The 18,996-nt window shown below is 42.6% G+C and overlaps 1 pseudogene; it reads right to left on the reverse strand.

Annotated features, from left to right (window-relative positions):
* Positions 1–18,506: 18,506 nt before the first annotated feature.
* On the reverse strand, positions 18,507–18,710 carry LOC137533127 (U2 spliceosomal RNA; annotated as a pseudogene).
* Positions 18,711–18,996: the final 286 nt, after the last annotated feature.

Below are 18,996 nucleotides of genomic sequence, written 5' to 3' on the forward strand. Positions count from 1 at the left end.
AGCTGACAATTTGTCAGGCTGTAGTGCAGGCGTAGTAGTGCCTAAAATATTTACCTTCCCCCGGCTCCAGCGCAGGCTCTCAGCTCCATATCAGGCAGACATAAACGATCCCAGTTGGCTCTACTGCGCAGACGACTTGCGCCTTTGCAGTAGAGTGGACCCGACCGGGATCGGCTATTTCCACTTGATCCCAAGCCGAGAGCTGCTACTGCACCTGCACTGGAGCCAGGAAGGTAAATATTTACATTCTTGCTGGTCAGAGGGCACAGCGAGACTACTGTGGGACAAATGAGGATGGGGAAGCCTTGATAGGATCCAGAGGTTTCCCCCTCCCAAGGTAAGTACCCCCCAGGGGAGTTTTTTTAGGTTACAAGTTTTCTTTAAGAGAGACAAATCCATTTTAACATATTCCCTCACAGAAAGTTTTATAGTAACTCAAATATGCTGCAGTGCAGATTGTACTCTTTAGATTTAACTTTTTACTTTACTGACTGAAAGAACTATTGTCAAAATAGCATAAAGGCGTCAATTCACTAAGAAGTACCACATTCGGCAATGCAGAAAACAAGAGATTTTACCGAACATCTTCTCAAACACCAATTCAATAAACCTATTACCGCACTGGAAAGTAACATTACAAACTAGTGAGGTAAATTACGACTTTTGTGCTAAATGTCAATTGTCAAAGATTAGAGCATTTGGTAAAGAAAGTAAAATGTTCAGTATTTAAGACCTGTCTGGACTTGCTCGTAACTAACAATCATCATGCAATGAAACGGACAGACAAGACAGACAGACAATAGGATGAGCTTCCCGATCCTTCTACTCACCTCATTTGATCTAAAACACTGATTGGGGGGACACAACAAAACAAATTAACTACATGTGCTGAAGGAGACATTGAAAAGGGTTTTCTGTATCCCTTTAGATGTGAAGATCTCTATACTGACTGAAACACAGAAGAGAGACCTTTTTTTTTGAAAGTATAATTTTTATTGTATTTTCATATGACAAGAAAAAGAACAGTTGTACCTGCCAACTGTGGCGGCATCAAAACATACAGAACAATTAACATGACCATTTTCCATTTCAAGTTGCATTTATCAAAGACATTGTTGTTTCAACCCATGATTTCAAGAGGATGACATTATCATTAAAATGAGTGGTATGACTCGGGTGCATCTCCCCACAGAACTCCGGAAAAACTCTGAGATGCTATGTTACTCTTAATCATCAAACTTTAGTTTATAGTGTAGAATCCAGCAAGACCACAGTTTGTTAAATTTTTTGGGGCATTTTCTTTTAAGATAAACGGGTTTAATTATTGCTAACTCCTTGTGTACATAAGAGGACCAGTCCCTTTGGGTGGGTGGTAAGGCCTGTTTCCATCTGAGGATAATCATTTTCCTAGCATATGCAATAAGAGACCTATACGCCTGCATTTTGTGGGCGGTGAGTGCATTTTCAGCCAGACATCCCAGCAAGAGCTGTTCAGGTTTTGCATCAAAAGCGATTCCGAACACCTTTTGCAGTTCAGAGTGTATTTGTGACCAATAGGAGCAAATGCATGGGCATAGCCACACAATGTGAAAAAAATCTGCGCCTGGTTGCTGGCATCTGCCGCACCTTCCCGAGGCAGCTGGGTCAATTTTGCGTAGTTTAACCGGCGAGATATAGCTTCTGTGTAAAAATTTAAGAGCAATTAGGCGGTCTCGTGCTGCTACGCCTGTGGTAACAAAGTATCCTAGGATAGTGTTCCATGTTTCTAAACTCAAGTCTGGGATGTCTGTCTGCCATGCCCGGAGTAATTCGTCCATTTTAGTCTGCCCCTTGGAAGGGAACGTTTTATATATAACAGAGATAACATGCTCCAGATCCTTTTTAATGATCTCCCCCTCAGTGGTATGGGACTGCACCTGCAGGACTCTATCCCCCCTCAAAAATTGCGCCCTAAAGGCATGTTGCAGCTGCAGATACCTAAAATACATGTTGCGAGAAACACTATTCTCTTGCCTGAGAGAGGTGAAGGATTTAAGCTGGTGGTTGTCGGTTATATCTTTTAGTTTATAAATCCCAACATCTGCCCAGGCTTTAGGATCCGGTACCGTTAAGAATTCGCGCAGTGAAGGGTTCATCCATAATGGGGTATGGGGAGAGATCTGTCCAGGCTGTTTAGAGATTGTGTTTATTTTTTCCCATACTTTAATTGTTACTAGCATATTTGGTGTGGCTCGCGGAATATGCCTACTTCCCCTAAATGGTAGGCTGGAAAGAGCTAGGAAAGATCCCATTACCTCCGCTTCTAGGGTCGTAGCTGGGTTAGCTGGGGATTGTTCAAACCACCAGGGGATGGTGACTGCAGCTGATGCCCAGTAGTAGTGTTCAAAATCTGGGGGCCGCTATTTTGGTCTCGTTGCAGGGTAGATAATGCTATGCGAGGGTTCTTGGGATACCATAGCAAAGATGTGACCGCCTTGTTAATATTCTGAAAGTACTTAGTCGGAATATAGACAGGGCTGTTTCTAAAATAATACAAGAATTTTGGGAGCATATTCATTTTAATCGCGTTGGCACGGCCTAGCAAAGACAATGGGAGCGTCTGCCATGCTTTACACTTTTGTCTAAGTTTAGATAGGATCGGTTCTAAGTTAAGATTAAAGTAGTCATTGTTGTTTCTAGTAATTTTAATTCCTAGATACGTGAATTCAGTGACCCATTGGAGTGGGGTAGGGGCTGGTAACACTGGGGTTGCCCATAGAGTGGTAGGATAGTGGATTTGTCCCAGTTCACCTTAAATCCCGAAAAGGCTCCGTATTCTTTAATAACTTCTAGGGCCTTAACTAATGAGGGCCCAGAATCCGCTAGATACAGGAGAAGATCGTCGGCATATAGTGAAAGTTTTTCCACCCTGGTACCATATGCGAGGCCCTTAACCAACCTGCTAGTACGTAGGAGAATAGCCAGGGGCTCCACGACCATAGCAAACAGAGTGGGCGAGAGTGGGCATCCCTGTCGTGTGCCCCTGGAAAGGGAGAAGGAGGCAGATATATGAAGGCCTGTGCGTACTCTGGCCCTCGGCGTGGTGTAAAGGGTCCTGAGCCAGCCAACAAACTTGTTGCCGAGCCCAAAGTGGAGAAGTGTCTCCCAAAGGAGGTTCCAGTCCACCACGTCAAAGGCCTTTTCCGCATCAAGCGATACTATTATCCGGTCACCTGTCTGGTTGTGAGTGATAGCCAGGTTGGTCATAAGTCTCCGTAAGTTAATATCTGTCCCCTTCCCAGGGATGAATCCTGATTGGTCAGGGTGTATGATTTTTGTGATAAGCATATTCAACCGAGTGGATAATAGTTTTGCCAGTATTTTATAATCCTGGTTTAATAACGACATAGGCCTGTAGGATTTGCATAGGGTAAGATCTTTTCCTTTCTTTGGAAGAACAGTGATCAGGGCCTCACACATGGATCTAGGAAGATCATTGTTCTCTAAGATATGTTTGAACGTCTTTTGTAAATATGGGACAATGTCCTTACTATATTTCTTATAAAATTCTGCCGGTAACCCGTCGGCCCCCGGAGCCTTAGCATTGGGTAGGTTTTTAATAACCTCACGTATCTCCTCTCCGGTGATGTCCGCCTCCAGAAACTCTCTGTCCTCAGCGGACAGCCTCGGGAAGGAAATTTTTCCCAGGAAGCTTTGTAATTGAACCTGCATGTAATTTGTATCTGAAGTGTATACATTTTTATAATAGTGTAAAAACTCCCTATTGATATCCCCTGGAGTAGTTAGCAGATCACCGTTTGAATTTTGGATGGCACCAATGTGGTATATTTGTCTCTCTTCCCCTATTAAATAAGCCAGGAGTTTACCTGTCCTGTCCCCTTGTTCATATATCCTGATACGTCGTGCTGCCTCAACCCTCGAGGAGGCTATTAGCTGTTTATTGGATAGTTGAGCTAGTGCTACCTGCCAATTGTCATATGTATTTTTAGATCTGTGACTAAGAAAGGTTTTTTCCGCTGTCTCAGCTGCTTGTTCAGCATTAAATAGTGTTACTCTGTCCTGGAACCTGGCTTCCGATATGATTTTAATGTAGTTTCCTCTGGTGACTGCCTTGTAGGCATCCCATACCACTGAGGGGGCAGCCGAAAGTTTGTTAAAGCGCCAGTAATCTGACATGGGTTTCTGCATGCCCATTGTCACAAAATTGTGTTCAATCCATCCTGGTGACAGTTTCCAGAGGGGTCTGGGGGCTTTCACAGAAAATGTTAAAATGGTCTCCAGCGGGGCATGGTCAGAGATGCCTCTAGGCAGCAATTTAGTATGACCCATCTGCATAGCCATAGAGGGAGAGGCCAATAGCAAGTCTATTCGCGATAGCGCACGATAGGACGTTGAGTGACACGTATATCCAGTTTGATGAGGGTTGTGTACCTTCCATATGTCTAATAAATTATAGGAGTGTACCCAGTTGTGCAATAATAGGTTATCCCTGGGGTTGGGCGTCATCCTATCCGCAGAGGGGGAGAGAACCATGTTAAAATCACCACAAAGCAATACTTTAGCTGTGGGAAATTTAGCAACTTTGCTCATAATCTCGTTAAGCATAGATAAGTTAGCAGGGGGAGGATTATACAGTCCCACCAGCACCATTTCTTCAGTGTAGACAGGGACGGATCTAGGGGGGGGGGGGGGGGGCAAGCGGGTCTCTTGCCCCAGGCGCAGTTTGTTGAATTCTTAAAAAGGCGGCAAAATTTGGATGGGGAATGGCAGTTTAGGCGCCAAAACCTGACCTTGCCCCAGGCGTAACTTGGGGCAACTTGGTCTAGATCCGTCCCTGAGTAGATAAGGGCATTTATAATTATATATCTGCCCGAGTCATCTATATGAAGGTGAATCAGTTGGAAGGGTACTGTTTTGTGTATAAGGATCGCGACCCCTCTGGAGAAGGATGAATGTGTGGCGTTATAATAGTGCCCAACCCATGGCTTTTTTAATGCGAGTATTTTGCTACCATGCAGATGGGTCTCAGTCAGAATGCAGATCTGGGGACTGTGACTCTTAAGGTAATTGAATACCAAGGACCGTTTAACTTTCAAATTTGAAGAGAGACCTTTAGTGGCATGATGAGCGTCTAGGTATGCAGGAAGCCTTGTACTTCACAAAACTGAAACAGGAGCAGCTTATACAGAGAGAAGAATCACAGCTTGCTGCCTGACCTGGGGCCCTTTTCCACTAGCAGTTGATAGGCAGTGAAAAGACTGCCAAACTCTCACAACTGCTTGCAGCTATTTGGTAACTGCTCACTGAGCGCACAGTTTAGCCGCCTGTGGAAATGTACCCCTACTCCACAACTGGTGAGACATTACCAAGCAGTGCTTAGTGAATTTAATCAACATGTTTGATAAATAACTAAAGTATTACCACATGTGTGGAAATATTAGTGGAATTGGGGGAAAAAAGTGTAAAATACTGAATGCAGTATGTTACCAATCGAAATCCAAACAAAATTGCTTACTCTTTACAATTCAAGCCAGTACTGTATATATAGGGCTCTCTCATGTGTAGACAACTTGATAGCAGGATATCGCAGCTCTAAACAACAGCCATGTAAAATATGACTGCAATACAAAAGTTACGCCAAGTAATATATATATATATATATATATATATATATATATATATATATATATATATATATATATATATAATTTTTACTTAGCGTAACTTTTGTTTTGCAGTCATATACATGGCTATTGTTTACAGCTGAAATATCCTGCTATCAAGTTGTCTACACATGAGAGAGCCCTAATCATAATTAAGAAGTAAGAGGGCAAGCTGCACAAATTGTAACGCCTTGAGCTGCAGATGCAGTTTGCCCTTGAGTCCTGATTCAACCACAAGAAATTGTTTAATACTCTATGGCCTTTATTTGAGATACACAGCTTTAGATCATTCCTTGACATTTCAGCCTTCCTTAAGAAGATAAAGGCATAGCAAGTAAATGAATGTTCTCTCCTTTTCAAGATGACATAATGTGAAGTTAAGAAATTCTTATGGCGAACGTAGATATAGTCAATTTTTTCCACATAGCACATGTATATGATTCAAGCAGAAATTCATTGGACTACGTTTCAACAGAAAGCAGCAGTTTAACCATTTATGCTGCGCGGATGTGAGCTTCACATCTGCAGCAGCAGCTGTTAGAGCCACAGGGACACACTAGTCATGTCTTGAAGTTTGGGGGGTTTTCAGGCAATCGTGCGGGCAGATGCCTCCAATCGTGCTGCTGCTGTAAGCAGGGGGGATTGGCTGCAGGGGACAAAAGTCTCCTGTGCCAATCTGAGCATGTCCCCCGAGAATAAACACTGTTTTTGTTCAAAAAACAGTGTTTATTCTTACATAGAGCTGCTGCGCTTCCGCCAGTTTCTGCCGCCCGATCGTTAAATTTATGAATGGGAACAATGTTCCCATTCATAATCTCCCTGCCGGCACTGTTATCGCAGAAATCTGTGTCACTTCCTTAGTTACAATGTGACAACACATTGTATCCTATGTAGCATACAAAGTACGCTACTAGGATTTTTGCTCAGCGGGGACATCTTGTGGCCAAATAGTAAAATACACCTACTGACTTTAGGGGAAAAAAATAATATCTATGACAAGAGGGCATATAATTATTAAATAATGGGCTAAAAATTAGTGATGGAAAATACACCTTTATTTCCAAACAAAATATTGTCACCATACATTGTACTAGGAGTATTATTTTAATGTTGCAATAAATGGAACAAATGGCCAAATAAAATGTGTGGATTTTAATTATGGTAGCATGAATTATTTTAAAACTATAATGGCTGAAAATTGAAAAATAATGAATTTTCTTATTATTCCCATCATAATGCATTTAGAATAAAATCACTGTTAGCATAATGTACCACCCAAAGAAAGCCTAATTGGTGGTGAAAAAAACAAGGTATAGATCATTTTGTTGTGATAAGTAGTGATAAAGTTATTGGGGAATGAATGTGAGGCGCGCTGACAGGTGAAAATTCCTCTTGTCCATAAGGTGAAAAATACCCGCTGACTGAAATGGTTAAAGGGCCACAATCGTGAAAAAAGTAGCCAGTTAAAATCTGACAGAACCAATAGGTCATGGGGGATTCTCCGGGTTTTCTTTGTTTTCAACAGCATTTCCTGAACAGCAGTTTAACTGCCAAAATAGTAAGATACCAGCCAGCCTCCCTAATCCTTTGCACACTATTTTGTCAGTAAGAACCCGTTTCCATTTGTGAAGTGATGCGAGTGCGGCTACCTAGCCTCATTGCATCACTTCCGGTTGCAGTTACGTCACTTCAGCATCTCCTGATGCCGATTCCTGGATCGCTCCACATAAACAGAGTGCATTGGAAACTGTTCAATTGCCGTGCATTGGTTACAGTTTGGCCACAGTGCGATGCGGCTATGTAGCCGCATGGCACCGCGTTCAGTGGAAACGGACTCTTACACTTTGCAACTGCTGTTCAGGAAATGCTGTTGAAAACAAAGAAAACCCTGAGAATCACCCATGAAGAGATGGACTTTTTCGCAATAGTGGTCCTTTAACTGTAATTTTAGCACTAGATGGCTAAATTTCATAATGGTGCAGCTCTACTTGTAGTGTTTCTGCACACTTCAGCTGTTATACTCTAAGGGCCATTTCCCACTAGCTAACCCGATTTTATGCATGCGTTATGACCTACGGCATGACGCTGGGAAGTTGTGGTTCAACGTTGATCAGTGGCGCTAGTTCTAATTCACCTGACAGGAAAAAGCTTGCTCAATCCGATTAAAAGCTCCCAGAAGCATTACTATATAACGTTCTGGACCGCTTAGTCTAATGTGAAAGGTAACATGAAAGTCAATAGACTTTCATGTTACCCCGCTGATCCTAGGTGGGTTTCGTCAAAACAGATGTAACAGCTCCTAGTGTGAAAAAGCTCTAATGATTATAGCAATCTGTTTCTAGTAGTGATGAGCATGAATTTTGCATAATCATAATTTTACATCATAATTTGCAATGTGTGTGTGTTAAGGGGAATACTGGAAACAAGTGATTTTTTTTAAAGACTTATGTAACGATCGGTGTAACACAGAGAGGATCTGATTACCGGTGATCTGCAGTATCACCGAGAATACAGATATATACCCGATTATTGATGATCTGCAGTATCACCGATAATCAGATATGTTTCTAACCTCTGGACACATGAGTAATATGAGTGTTTGGTGCAACAGTAATACTTTGAGGAGGGTCCCCGTAAAGGGGATACAAGGCAGTATGGGATACTGCCCAAAGGACAGGCTCCTTCCTCGGCCTGAGGCTCCCAAAGGGGGGAAGTCAGGCTGAGTGAGGGAAGGACCAGAGTGTGAGTGACACCAAGGGTGGAGTGTCACTGACAGATCTGTGAACTATCTCTAAACAGAGGAGATAGTTCTCTAGCCAGGTCGGCAACAGACAGAAAGATAAGGTACAAAGAAAGAAGGCTGATTCGGTATCCAAGACAGGCAGGGTTTGGCAACGTGATATCAGATATGCGTGGTACCGAATCAGAAAGCAGAGGGATGGTCAGGAAAGCAGAAGGTCATAACAGATAATATACAATGCCTAGTCTCGGTGTGAGCTCCGTGATCATCAACACCCTGGAACTAGTCTGAAGAATAACAGAATGATAATACAAGTCCCTAATCTGGGTGTGAGGTCCATGATCATCAACACCCTGGAACTAGTCTGACGTATAACAGGTTGGTAACACAAGTCCCTAATCTGGGTGTGAGCTCCTTGATCATCAACACCCTGGAACTAGTCTGAAGTATAACAGGTTGATAAGACAAGACAAGACAAGACAAATAACATTTATATTGCGCTTTTCTCCTTGCGGACTCAAAGCGCCAGAGCAGAGCAGCAGCCACTAGGGCGCGCTCTATTGGCAGTAGCAGTGTAAGGGAGACTTGCCAAAGGTCTCCTACTGAATTAGTGCTGGCTTACTGAACAGGCAGAGCCGAGATTCGAACCCAGGTCTCCTGTGTCAGAGGCAGAGCCCTTAACCATTACACCATCAGCCAACTGATAACACACGTCCCTAATCTGGGTGTGAGGTCCTTGATCATCAACACCCTGGAACTAGTCTGAAGTATAACAGAGATAACACAAGTCCCTAATCTGGGTGTGAGGTCCTTGATCATCAACACCCTGGAACTAGTCTGAAGTATAACAGAGATATAACACAGAATCTGACAAAAGGTCTGAGTGCTTTCACGTAGTGATCACAACGGCAGACAACCAGAGAATGACCAGCACCCAGTATATATAGCAAAGCGCTCTCCAGCGCCTCCCCTAAGTGCTGGACCAATGGGAACTGGTTGAATCGTCAGCTGACCGGCTTGGTCAGCTGACTCCCTTCTGGCTGTCATAAAAGTTCTGCCTCTCTGCGTGCGCGCGCGTCCTTCTGAACCTGTGTGGACTATCAGTCCCAGCCACACCAGACGTGTGTTGCAAATCACCCGCCGTGCTTGACGCGGAATCCGATGCACCGCTATCAAGGCATGCAGCGGTTCCTCCGCGTTCGGCCATCTTACTGGATGTAGGCCTATGCGTGCAAACCGCCGCATTGGACGCGGAATCAGCTGCCCCGTTCTGAGTACACGCGGCGGCTTTTCCGCGTTTCCTCACAACTTAGGCCTCAATTCACTAAGCTTATCTCCTGTCTTTAACAACTCTTCTAAGCTGTTTCTACAGTTATCACCAGATAAGCTTAGTGAATTGAGGCCTTTGTAGTATTTGAGAAAATCGATTTTAAAGTAAACCTGTAACAAAAAAAAGAGCCCCTGGGGGGTGCTTACCTCTGGAAGGGAAAGCCTTTGGGTCTTATTGAGGCATCCTCCATCCTCTCCTGCAGCCCTGATCCAGCACTGGTAGCCCCAAAAATCCACCAACAAGCGGGCTCCTGGATCATAACAATCCTGCTCAGGCGCACTTGTGGCTTTCGTTCGGGTTGGGGCGGAAATAGCTGACGCCGATTGGTTCTGCTTTACTGTGCAGGTGCAAGGTGACTGAACCTGTGCAATAGAGCAGATCTTATCAGTTATTTCTGCCTGAGCCCAAATGAAAACCGCAAGTGCGCCTGTGCAAGGCTCTCACAGGATTGCTATGATGCTCACAGGATTGCTATGACGCACTGCTATTCAGGGGCTGGATCTGGGCTGCAGGAGAGGCCGGGGATCCAGAGGCTTCCCTTCTGTAGGCAAGTACTCCTCGGGGAGTCTTTATTTCATTACAAGTGTTCTTTAAAATGCAAAGAAAAAATGTTTTTAAACTGTCATTTTTCTCAGTTTAAAAAACATTTTTCCTTTGCATTTCTAAAATCGATTTCCTTTTTAAAAAACATTTTTTTTTCAATTATTTGTTTTGTTCCTACTATTCCATGTAACATACATTGCACTTTTGGTGGCAATAGCATGTATGGGGGGGGGGGGGGGCTTAACTATTAACCACCACTAAATTTGGCACAAAATCATGCAAAAATTATGTAAAAATTATTATCATATTACACAAAATCAATTAAATGTCGAAATCATAATTATGTATGGATGTAATTGTGAAAATGTATGAGATTATCTTATTTAGCAATTACGCTCATCACTTGTTCCTAAGATATGAGATCCTGAGATCCTGATGGCAGCAGTTGTCTTAGGCTGGGTTCCCACATAAAAGGTTTACAGTTCCATTTCAGTCCTATTCTGTCCTGTCAGTTTACATCAGTTTTGTATCAGTTTTACCTGGCAGAAATGGAACTGTACATATTGTATGTGTGAACCCAGCCATGGAAAACGGGTACAAAAAGTGACAGGACAGGACTGGAACGGAATGGAAAAGTATATCTTTTATGTGTAATAAACCCAGCCATAGAAAACTGATACAAAACTGTTGAAAACTGTCAGGACAGGACTGGAATGGATCTGTACGCATTTTATGTGTGAACCCAGCATTAGGCCAAGTTTCCACTGTACCAACATGCGTTTTTGTGATGCAATGCTGGCACTTGTTGTTATGAGAGGTGGGGAAGGGGCACAGAGAAGTGGGGAAAGAATTATACAGGAGTGCTTTTCCTGCAGAGGATGCCCCTCCCCTATCACACTGCTGACAAGCTCAATGTTGGTAGATTCGGGGGGGGGGGGGAGGGTGGCAAGCAACACAATGCAGGGAGGGGCATTAGGAGGACACAGAGAGATGTCATGGAGCAAGGTACATTTCCCCCCTCCCCCCAAAAAAGAGATTACCATGAGTACACTTTAACTTCAAGATGCATAGTTATTAAGCAAACATTTTGAGAACTGACTGGAGAGGTTCTTCTAACTTTAAAATACTTATAAAGCGTTCTATATTTCATAATACTGTATCCCTACTCAACTATATCTTTAGAAAGAAAATGTGATGTACGATTTGCAAAGTAAAAACTGCAACTTATACATGTGTCACAATGACCAGGAAAGTTGCCTGCCTAAAATTATTTATTCAATCTGTTCTACTTCTACTGCTCTGCATTACTTGACATTTTATATAATACATTTCATAGAGGTTTTTTGTCATATTTGGTCACATTGACTTACATTATTTAGTTAATGTATGTGAATTAAATATCACCTTGATTTAAAAGGGTCCTTTAAATATATATTTCTTGAAACTGAAGTATATATTTTTTTTCTGGTGTGCTTGATAGCTGTGTTCTTTTTATTACATAATGTCATAAGATCTTAAATCCTTTTTGTCAGAAAAATAAATTGTATTAGCATGGAAGGGGAAATGACTCCCCGCAGCCCACAGCTGATATACTAAACACATCCTCAGGAGCAGGGATCAGCGGCCACACTTGTATCTATAAAAGAACCGATGGTGAAATTAAAAGTCCAATCTTTATTGCAGCATTAGTAGACAATACAATGCAACACCTCACACGTATAGGAGCAGCAACATGACTCCTTAGTCAGAGCTATGACTAAGGAACCATGTTGCTGCTCCAATATGTGTAAGCTATTGCACTGTATTGTCCACTAATGCTGCAATAAAAATTGGACTTTTAATTTCCCCATCAGTGCAACGGGATTCCTTATTTTATTGACACTAAACATTTGGTCTTCAATTTTAAGAGGTGTAGGCGATTTACTTGGGGAGCATGAGCTGCTGCACTTGTAGCATGTGGAGCATGAAAGGCTGCATTTATTTTAGATGTACAACTTCCTCCCCTCCTCTCCTCAAGCCCCCCTCCTGTGCTCCCCTATAGGCAGCGATAGGCAGAGTAGCAGTGCAGCAGTGGCGCTTGTGAATCTCATAACCCCAAGTGATTCTGCCTTGGCTACTTGCTGTCTACTCCTTGGTACTTCTGCTTGTGTGTAATGTAATGCGTAGGAGAACCAGAAAGTCGAGAGTGAGCGGCTACTATGGAGGACGGACATTTGACTAGGGAGGAGGTGAGACTCTCAAACACCACTGTTGCACCGCTACTCTGCTTACACTTGGGAATGGCAATGGGGGAGCCACTAGACCACCAGACAGGACTTAGGATGGGGGATAAGAAGACCACCAAGGAAAGCTATATGGAGATGGGAGACAACTAGATCACCAGGGAATACTGTAAGGAGAAGGGGGGGGGATCACTAGTCCACCACAGAACAGTATATTGGGATGTGGGGACCACAAGACCACCAGGGACTGGGGGGGGGGGGTAAAGAGACCACTAGACCACAAAATCTACTGTAAGGAGGAGGACAACACACTAGACCACCAGGGAAAGCTATATGGGGGACCACTAGACCACCAGAGAATACTCTAAGAGGAATAAGGGCAACACTAGACCGCCAGTCTACTGTAAGGAGCAGTCGTGTATTTAGAGGAGTACAGGCATGGATCATGCCATGGGCACCACAATGCCATGGCTGTCTTCATGATGCACCACCAATGCTGCCTCCCCCCAGCAGCAACCAAACTGAGGAGAGGGCACACAGTACCTATGGATGCATTGCACATGCTGATATGACGTCATTTCGGTGGTGGGAGGGGGGAGTGAAAGAGGTGCCAGGTGACCAGGAACCCAGAGAAGAATGAGCAGAGGCAGTGGGCAGTAGCCTGATTGGTGGGATAATGACTACCTTCTCTGCCACAGATTGGTTTGTACCCTCAAAAACAAAGACATTATTTAATAATAGGAATTGTAAAATGAGACTGTGGGCATTATGATGTAAACCAAGTTCATTTAGCAATGTAGTAACAGCTTGTATACCCAACTCATGTGTGATGCTCAAGTAGAGGGCCTCCGCATCCAGAGCCACAAGGAAAGCCCCCAAAGGCACCTGGACACCCTCCAATATTCTTAGAAGATGCAAATTGTCACTAGTTAACAAAGGCTATGCTTGTTCAGTTTGGATAGCCAGAATGGTGAGCCCACACCATGTGGGGCTCCATACCCTGAGCTATACGAGCCTGTATGGTGCATGGTATTGGGGGGCTCTGAAAGAGAGGGGCGGCAGAGCCTTCCCTGCTTCCCTAAATGCCTTGTCCAATCCAGTGCCCATGTGGAGGTGGTGGTATCGATGCCCTGGGTGGGGTTCATCTTGGGGACCCCTTTAACAAGGAGACACCCAGATTCCCACCCCCTACTCAGGTGAAGTGAGCATAGTTGTGCTGAAGTACCCCTTACCCATTCCCACAAACAGTTACTTAAATAAAAACACAACAAAAAAGTCATTTATTGATTTAAATTAACCATTAATACTTACCTTTGGATAATCCCACACTAGTTTCTTTGGAAATGGTACCACAGCAATATCCTCTAAGAAGGGCCCGGTCCACCACTGATACTGACAAACTCCCAGCACTGAATTGCCATAGACATCCACTGCATCTGTATTGCAGAGGCTGAAAAAAATGGCTGTTGTGGATTCCCCGGAGGCTAAGCTAAAGTGGCATAACGAGCCACTGGCCACCCCTCTCTTTCAGAGCTCCCAATCAGGGCTGCCATCAGAAATTTCTGGGCTAATAAATACACACTTTTATAACCTTTCCACAGAGATGTCCTAAGTCATAACTTTTAATAAGCAGTTTTAAAATCGTTAAACCAGAAAAATTAAATAAACTGTTCCCATAACGTAACGGAGAGAGGGGCCCAGTGAGTGAGGCTATATAAATCCTCACACCATAAGTAGCATTCCTTCTAAGACTGTATCTTATTTAAACACTCATCATGCCACCATACAAGCCAACATGTTTCAACCTGTAAAAAATAGGGGCTTCATCAGAGGTACTATAACAAAGTGCCAGAATGCTCAAAAGTGTTATACAAACATTATGAATACATTAGACAAGGAAAAATAAAAACAGGAATTGTGTCATAGTCTAATGGCTATTATGACAGGCAGCCGTGAGGCTATGACACACTTGCTGTTTTTTTTGTTTTCCATGTCTAATGTATTTATAATGTCTGTACAGAACTTTTGAGAACTTAAAAACCACACTCTCATAGGTGACAATGTCAAAAGCTGCAATTAACAGCTAAAAATGGTAATTTGGGTACACAAGATTTATAACCACTATTACCATTTATAGATGCTATTTACCATTTATATACACCAATCATGGCTTTTAGCATTGGTACCTAAGGCAGCGGAAAATCTTGGTAGTTAGGGTTAGGAGACGGAGGTCTTTAGTGTTAGAAGTGTGAGGTCAATAGGAGTTAAGGTTAGGTACCAGGGGGAGGGGTTAAGGTTAGGCACCACCGGGCGGTAAGGTTAAGCATCACCAGGGGATCTTAGGGTTTGGCATTGGTAAAGGGAGGGTTCTGTGTGAGAGAAGGATTGAGTTAGGACATAGAAAAATATTGGTAATCTTTATAAAGTTTTTACTATCAGAACTAATTAATAGAATATTGGTAATATTGATAATTTTACTAGTGGCTATCTCCGACGCCACTTTTACCGGGGACCTTTTTTTGCATGTACGCCTATTGCCTTCCTATTTGCCAGTGTTGCTGCACTAATGTATCAGATGTGCAGGGACCGCCCCCGCAATCACAGGGAATCTTTAGTAATCACCAAATCTTTCCTCCCTATTTTAATAATAGAACTGCTCTGAACTAGATTACTTAAGGAGCTGTTCACAGCTAGAGATGGCCCGAATGGTCCGCCCCACGGATAGTTCGCACGGATATCAGCTACCCGTGCCCGCGGCAGGTAGTGAACACATGGCGCGTTCTACCCGCCCCTATACCTCGTCATTGGGATAAGCTTTGACCCTCTACATCACAGTCAGCAGACAATGCTAATGTTCTTCTTATGTGATTTTTTTGTGTGTGTGACACTGACACAGCATAGATATAGCCCTGTCGCAGCTGTGCCCTTGCTTGCTGACACACTGTATTAGATCAGTACATTTCTTCCCACTCTATTTGCGTGATTTAACTTACTAAATAAAAGCTCTCTTTGTGGGTGACACTGCATAGATTCAGCCCACAGACAGTTGCTGGATGCTTGGTATTTGTAGTCCCACTGACTGCCTGCACACTGTATTACCACCAGTGCATATCTTCCCACTACATATGTGTGAGTTCACACTGTATTAGAGCAGTGTATATCTTTCCACTGCATTTGTGTGAGTTCACACTGTATTAGAGCAGTGCATATCTTTCCACTGCATTTGTGTGAGTGCACACTGTATTAGAGCAGTGCATATCTTTCCACTGCATCTGTGTGAGTGCTCACTGTATTAGAGCAGCGCATATATTTCCACTGCATCTGTGTGACTGCACACTGTATTAGAGCAGTCCATATCTTTCTACTGCCTCTGTGTGAGTGCACACTGTATTAGAGCAGTAGTACATATCTTTCCACTGCATCTGTGTGACTGCCCACTGTATTTGACCAGTGCATATCTTTCCACTGTATATGTGTGATTGAACTTACTAAAGCATAGCTCTTTGTGTGGGTGACACACTGCTTACATCCCACAGATAGACAGGGACAGTTATCTAGGCTGTTCTTTCTGTATTGCTGAAAACACCCCAAAACAAGAGCACGTTTGAGGGCTCATATTATTCTATTTTTAGTGTGTGTGTGTGTGTTAGAGATGGCCCGAACCTCTGATTTTCGGTTCGCGAACTTTCACGGAAGGTTAGGTTCGCGCAAACTTTCGCGAACCGCAATAGACTTCAATGGGGAGGCGAACTTAAAAATTTAGAAAAATTTCTGCTGACTAGAAAAATGATAGAAAATATGTTTCAAGGGGTCTAATACCTGGAAGAAGACATGGTTGACAAATCAAAAGTCCCATGGTTGACAAATCAAAAGTCCCAGAAAAAATTCTGGATTTGACAAAAAGCAGTGTTTTAAGGTCACAAATCTCATTGAATGTTCAATTGCAGGCCTACACTGCTTTATAACATCAGGCAGTGTATTCCTTACCTCCTCCCGGAGGGAGGAGAGTCTTGTCTTCCAGGGAATTGCAGTATTTCAAAAGCCAGCTTACATACCTTGGCCAGGAATTAAACCCAGGTCAGAGTGCATGGTAGGTAGCTCTCTTCACCACTATACCACCACCAACAGTACATGCTGAAGCCAGCCTTGCTAGCATGTACCATTATGATATATCCAAGAGAAAAATGAGCTTGCTTAAGGATTTGTAGTATGTCAAAAGCCAACTTACATTGGCCAGGAATAGAACCCAGGCCTACCGCTCTGTAAACTGCTATCCTAACCATTATACCACCAACACAACACACTACAATGCTACATGCTGAAGCCAGCCTAGCATGTACCATTGTGATATATCCAAGAGAAAATTGAGCTTGATGAGTGAAATGTAGGATTTGCCACTCTGCCACCAGCTATTACGTCAAACAATAGCTATATCTGTGTAATTTGCTGTGAAAACAAAACAAAAAAAACCTTAAAAAAAAAAGGTTTAATTTTTCTGAGGTGCCCGGGTTGAAAACTGTGTTGTCCCAGTTGTGTATTGGACACGATGTGGGCTGCACGACCGCTGTCTGGGACCTCCTGTTGTGTTTATTTACAGCCCTGGTATCACCGCTAGGTACCAGGGCTATTATGTCACGCTGCCTGCCTCATTGACTGCCTGCTGCCACACACTCATCCTCCTCCTCCTGCTGCTGAATTTACCTCCTGCTGTCTGTGTCTTTCCACTGCCAGGGAGCACATACAATGGCGCTTCCACCATGCGCCACCAGCTATTTGTTACGCTCAAAAATAGCTGCATTTCTTTAAAAAAACAAAAAAAATATATTTACTTTTTATTAATACTTTGTGATATTATTTTTAGAGGTGTCCGGGTTGAAAACTGTGTTGTCCCAGTTGTGTATTGGACATGATGTGGGCTTCACGACCGCTGTCTGGAACCTCATGCTGTGTATTTACGGCCTGGTACCACCGCTAGGTACCACACAGCCTATTATGTGTCGCTGCCTGCCTCATTGACTGCCTGCTGCCACACAATCATCCTCCTCCTCCTCCTGCTGCTGCTGCTGAATTTACCTCCTGCTGTCTGTGTGTTTCCACTGCCAAGGAGCACATACAATGGCGCTTCCAACATGCGTGCACCACCAGCTATTTATTACGCTCAAAAATAGCTGCATTTCTTTAAAAAAATATATATAAAAGAGAGATAAGTGAAGAAGAAGAAGACGATATAGAAGAAGAAGAAGGTATAGAAAAAGGAGAAGAAGAAGGAGAAGAAGAAGAAGATATAGAAAAAGAAGAAGACGAAATAGAAAAATAATAATAAGAAGAAGAGGATATAGAAAAAGAAGATATAGAAAAAGAAGATATAGAAGAAGAAGATGAAGAAGAAGAAGATGAAGAAAAAGAAGATGAAAAAGAAGATGAAGAAGATGAAGATGAAGAAGATGAAGAAGATGATGAAGAAGAAGAAGAAGATGATGAAGAAGATGAAGATGAAGAAGATGAAGAAGAAGAAGATGAAGAAGAAGAAGAAGAAGATGAAGAAGAAGAAGATGAAGAAGAAGAAGAAGATGAAGAAGAAGAAAAAGAAAATATAGAAGAAGAAGATATAGAAGAAGAAGAAGAAGAAGATATAGAAGACAAAGATATAGAAGAAGAAGAAGAAGGTAATAAAGAAGAAGAAGAAGACGATATAGAAGAAGAGGAAGAAGATATAGAAGATAAAGAAGAAGAAGAAGAAGTATATACACTACTGAACAGAATTTTGGACACAACTTCTCTTCTCTTTCCACCTTTTTTTTTATTTTTTAAAGGAACGTCCCCACATAATCACTTGCTGTTGTTACTTGGAAAAAAAGATGTTTCTTGCATCATTCACCCTCAAAACAAGTGTTGGAAGCTATTTAAGGCCAATTCAAATAGTCAGCTCGAATAATGAGCTCGAATACCGACTCGAATAGTGAGCTCGAAGTCCGAGGTCGAATCGAATAGTAAAAAATATTCGACTCGAATATTCGACCGAATTCGAATAATTTACTATTCGAATTCGACCAAACTCGAATAATAAAAAGGGGTATCCGAGCATCACTGCTAACAAATCTATACATAACATAAATAACTTTCAAGTTTTTTTTTTCAATAACCTACCTTTCCCTGAAACTTAGGAAAACTGATACTACACTTGATCTCAGCCAAAAAGGCCAAGAAGCGTTCCAAGAAGCAAGTCTCCACTGTGTGGCTCTGCATTGGAGTTGGGTGACACCACCCCCACCACGAATGGCAGCCAGGCCTTTTGCTGCCGGCAGCCTGACACCTGCTGAATTTGTTTAGGTTTTTTTTGAAAATTGTCATTAAAATTAGAATTTTTTCCTTGAAATGTTTTATTTTTTATAAATACAGTTGTTTTTCTTGCTAACAAATCTATACATAAATGACTTTCAAATTTTTTTTCAATAACCTACCTTTCCCTGAAACTTATAAAAACTGACACTAAAACTT

This window comes from Hyperolius riggenbachi, chromosome 1, assembly GCF_040937935.1.
Source record: "Hyperolius riggenbachi isolate aHypRig1 chromosome 1, aHypRig1.pri, whole genome shotgun sequence".
NCBI lineage: Eukaryota > Metazoa > Chordata > Amphibia > Anura > Hyperoliidae > Hyperolius > Hyperolius riggenbachi.